Raw genomic sequence first — 5,333 nt, forward strand, 5'->3', positions numbered from 1 at the left:
TAATTCATGCCTTTTCAATAATAATTTTGTCTGAGAATGACTCCTGAACTATTTTAATATAAGCAACTTTTTTCTATCCCTCTTTTTTTTTACTGAAAAAAACTACGCATGTGACCAAATGCTTATCTATCTTGCTCCTCTGTATGCCTAATGGTAAACCTTGATTTGTTTTCTTTTACCATGATGAAATGTTACATCTGAATACCTAAATAAAGGGTGTACATTTTTTTTTTCTGAATGGCATGTCAGGGGCCACAGTCCTAAAAAATTGTGAAGCCATGACAAAATCTAAAACGGATTTCATTTCATTTGTGCTTACATCTAATTCATTATATTTGCTTATTATGATGACTTTCAAATCATAATTGTAGAAATTACGACTGCTTGTAATTTTGGAAGTTCTCTGATAGCTATCCTAAAAATTTTCATAGGCTTTTGTATCAATGGGACCCATAGACATTTGCCAAGGAGGAAGGCAAGCGATGAAACATGCATCACAGTGTCGCAGTGCAAGTACAAAGGGGCAGGGCTTGTGTTGTGATGTCATGCTACACATATTGTCATTGGCACTGTATGTGGGAGTGGGCCTAACATGATATACTTCTTACCTAGATCATGGTTAATGATTGTTGGCAAAATATGAAGGAGAGCAAACTTGGAACTGGATTTTCAACCTTGGTTTAAATTTACCACAAGGAAGTAATAATTAACCCCAAACAATCCAAGAATAGAACATTCTTCCCCTTCCACCAGTCTTGCTTATCATGTGACAGTAGATTTCATTCAGTTGTGTCTCTGCTTTTGCCTTGAGTGTACTGAGAAGAACCATGGTTTTACTCTATCTTCGTAATCTTAGCCAAGGTCAAGGCAATGAACTATGGCTAGAACTAACTATGCTTAGATATTATACGGCGTCAGAGTCACTCCCAATATCTTCTTGATCCTGACAGATGATGAAGAGCTACTTCACCAAATAGATTATCATATCAAAATTATTGCCCTAAGGTTGACTATTGCAACTTACCAGTAAGCATTTTTCAAGCCAGAAAGGGCTTATGATTTATATCTATAAGAGTAGGAGATTCTTGAACATATTTTTAGGAAACATTGTCACTCAGTATTGTGGCAGCATGGATATATAAAATACAAGTGTGGTCTGAATATTCATGGAATTAGGTGTCATAGTGTCACTTTAGAGCTGGTGTAAAAATGCATCTAGACTTTAAAGGTAGCTGAATTTTTTAACACAATTGTGGAGGTGCCAGTGTGTTTTTAGTCTTTGGTTAGTCTTGAATTTTTAAAGCAAATTATTTATATAGGGTTTTTCCAAGTATCAAGTGTAGACCTTCTTATAAACTCAAAAACATGTGTTTATGGAGGTCAGCTGCATACAGATAACTTTTTATAAAACTTAAAAACAGGTTTATTATATTTAAAGCATTGTACAGCAAATATGATCTTATATATTCCATATTATTCCATAAAATGATGGCTGTGACTCATTTCACAAAATCACGTATTTTGCCTTTGTTGTTTACGTTCAATAAAATTCTTGAAAATTAGCAAAATTTCAAAGCCAGTTCTTGACCTTTTTTTTAACATATACGTGATACCAATTTGATGGTCACTATTTACAAAGACTTGGGTGACGCTGTATTTTTTCTCTGAAATGTATTTATTTAAAACAAAGAGCAGTGAGAGAAGTCACCTTTACCTGCAAAGCACCCCTGGCTCTATTGTCCCATGGCTGTACTTGCACCCCAAACACAATTGCTATTTCAGTAGGACAGTGAATACAGTGAAGCAGGAATGTCTGTGAGGGGGTCAACAGCATCGGTATAATGGGTGTGATTGGCCAGTAGAAGCCCCACCCCTTTTTACTTGGGTGCAATGCTTGCAACACTTACTAAAAAGTGTTTTAAAAAAACCAAGATGGTGACCGCAAGCAGATACCGTTCGCCACTCTGGGGGGGTAAGTTTGAGATTGCCCGAACTTCAGCCCCAGCCTCTGTTTGCAGGTTAAGGTTTTTATGGGGGCTGAAGGGGCTGAAGGCAACAATCTGAGCCCAAATTGGGAGTTGGCGAAATGCCCCCCCCCCAGACACAGTGGTAGGAAGCAGTGGGCCCTGTTGCAGCGGCCTCTTATCGGGGCCACCTCCCTCCCCTCCTGTCCTTGCCTCCACTGGAGCCCCTGGTTGAAGCGTGGGTGGTAGCGTTTCCACGGCAAGGCTTTGTGGCTTTGAGGCTCTGGGGTGCCTGGTGGCGGGCGAAGCAGCAGGCAACCAGGCAGCAGGCAGCCTGGCAGCTGGCAGCGAGCAGCAGGCAACCTGGCGGCTGGCAAAGCAGCAAACCTGGGATGCTAGTCCAGCCTTGGGGTGGCAGAACCGGGCAGTGTGGTGGACTCTGGAGGCCAGAAGAATCTGGCAGTGGTGGATCAACCAGCTGGCCGGGGCATTGGGCCGGCCTTGGCAATGCGACTTGGGGTGCAAGACAACGGACAACGAACAAGAGGCTGGAACTGAAAATATGGTGAACTGTGGGTTTGAGGCACTGATGAACTTCAGCAGGATAAAGCAAGCTGGGCAGTCTTGAGAACATCGAGATACAGACTATAGCAAATTAACTGACCATCCCTTCCTAACCACCCCAGGATATAATTAGGCTATTAGGGATCCCTAAATGGTGAATGGTGGGCCCCCTCAGGTGTGAGAGACATGAGAGGGCGCCCAGGTTTGGGTGGGTAGTGTGAGAACACTCACCTCCTTGAGTGAGAGGCAGGAGGTGAGGAGTAGTGGTTGTGTAGCCCCCTGCTGACTAGTGAGAGAAGCTGAGGGGGGGCACAGTGTGTGAGTATGGGTGGTGGTTGGGCACTACTAGTGCCAAGAGCATGAGCTGGTGCACTGGGGGGGCCCACCATCGCCCTGTGATTGAGTTGAAGTGTCGTTGTGTGAATGAATGGAGGGGTCCCTATCCTTAACCTGTGATCTCAGGAGTCCAGGAGCGGGGGCTAATGGACCTCGAGATCCTGGGGGTTGTAGGGAGGGGCAGGTGATTGAGGTGGTGACGGGTAGGGGACAATATGATGGGAGCCAGAGGGCGGGTCATCATAGAGGAAGACGCCCCCGGTGCTTGTTACCTGTGGCATGTTCCAGCCCTCTGTGCTCGAACCCGGGTTCTGGAGAGCAGACTTGTGCTTGTCTTGACTTTCGGCTGCTGCTCTGTAACGCCAGGTCAATAAACAACAAGGCCCCCCTCATATATGACTTGATCACAGAAGAGGGGGCAGACCTGGCGTGTATTACTGAAACCTGGCTGGGCATGGAAGGAGGTGTAGCTGTTTTGGAGATATGCCCAGCTGGGTTTCGAGTCTGGCATCAGCCGCGACCTCAGGGCAGGGGAGGTGGGGTGGCTGTTGTCATCTGAGAATCCCTAGTGGCCATCAGCAGTCCTGCTCCACAAGTGGCCGGGTGTGAGACCCTGTTCTTCAAGCTGGGTTCCTGAGAACAGTTGGGAGTGTTGCTACTGTACCAGCCTCCCTGCTGCGTAGCAACCTCCCTGCCTGAGCTGCTGGAGGCCATCTCAGGTTTGGCAGTGGAGTTCCCCAGGCTTATGGTGTTGGGTGACTTCAATCTGCCATCCCTGGGGAGTGCCTCGGAAGCAGCCCGGGAGTTCATGGCTACCATGGCAGCCATGGGCCTGTTCCAGATTATTCAGGACCCGACTAGAGACAGTGGCCTCCCTCCAGACCTAGTTTTCTTGGAGCAGTGGCAAGATGATCTGAGGGGAGAATTACAGCTTTCCTTTTTGTCATGGTCGGATCATGCCCTGGTGGCCATGAGATTCTCTCATGCCACTCCCCTCTGCAGGGAGGCAGGACCCATTCGATTGGTCCACCCCCAGCGACTGATGGACCCGGCTGGGTTTCAGAGAGAGCTGGGGGTTATACCCTAGTCTCTCCTCCAAGGTCCAGCAGAGCCCGTGGCTGCTGCCTGGAATAGGGAGGTGGCCGGAGCCTTGGACAGGATCACGCCTGTGCGGCCTCTCTTGCCCACCCAAACACGGCACTCCGCATGGTTTACAGAGGAGCTGAGGGTTTTGAAGAGGGTTAAGAGATGCCTAGAGCACTGCTGGAAGAAGACAAAAACTGAACCCGACCGAACACAAGCTAGAGCCGCAATTAAGGTCTACCTTGTGGTGGTAAGAGCAGCGAAGCGCCAGTACTTCTCCACTCTTATTGTGTCTGCAGAATGCCACCCGGCAGCCCTGTTTAAGATTACCCAATCCCTTTTAGGGAAAGGGGAGTCAGAAATCCATCTACAGGGCCGTGCGGAGGAATTTTCGGGGCACCTGCAGGATAAAATCACTCAGGTCCGGACTGAGTTGGACTCTAGGCATGAGACAGTCAGAGGAGATACCCAGGGAACATACTTACCAGGTTATCTGGGACCAGTTCGATCCTGTAGAACCCGAGGAAATGGACAGGATCCTTCAGACTGTAAATGCTACCACGTGCCAATTAGACCCATGCCCCTCCTGGCTGGTGAAAGCAGTGCAGGAGGTGACATGTGGCTGGGTCCAGGCGATGGTAAACACATCCTTGAGGGGGTGTTCCTAGCAGCCTTTAAGGAAGCACTGGTGTGCCCCCTCCTCAAGAAACCATCGCTGGACCCTACCATAGTGGACAATTTTGTCCCAGTCTCCCACCTCCCCTTTTTGGGGAAGGTAGTTGACAAAGTGGTGGCTTTGCAGCTCCAGAGGATTCTGGATGAAACGGATTATCTAGACCCCTTTCAGTCAGGTTTCAGGCCCGGTTATGGGATGGAAACGGCATTGGTTGCACTTATGGATGATCTCTGGCAGGAGTGAGATGGAGGCAGTGCATATCCTTGCACTTCTTGACCTCTCAGCGGCTTTCAATACCATTGACCATGGTATCCTTCTGGACCGACTTAGGGAGTTGGGGGTGGGTGGCGTGGTTCTGCGCTGGTTCACCTCCTTCACCCAGGGTCAGTCCCAGTTGGTGTTGATAGAGAGCGAGAGATCCGGCCCACAGCCCCTCCTTTGTGGGGTGCCACAGGGTTCGGTACTCTCTCTGCTCCTTTTTAACATCTACATGAAACCACTGGGTGAGATCATCCGTCACTACGGGGTGAGGTATCATCAATATGCAGATGATACCCAATTATACATCTCCATCCCGGGTGAAGTAAGTAATGCTGTGGCCACCCTTTCTGAGTGCCTGGGGGCTGTGGGGCCTGGATGGGGGACAACAGGTTGCGGCTGAACCCGGGGAAGACGGAGTGGCTGTGGATTAATGGTTCCTCGATTTCTGG

The sequence above is a fragment of the Candoia aspera genome, chromosome 6 (genome assembly GCF_035149785.1).
Source record: "Candoia aspera isolate rCanAsp1 chromosome 6, rCanAsp1.hap2, whole genome shotgun sequence".
Taxonomy (NCBI): domain Eukaryota; kingdom Metazoa; phylum Chordata; class Lepidosauria; order Squamata; family Boidae; genus Candoia; species Candoia aspera.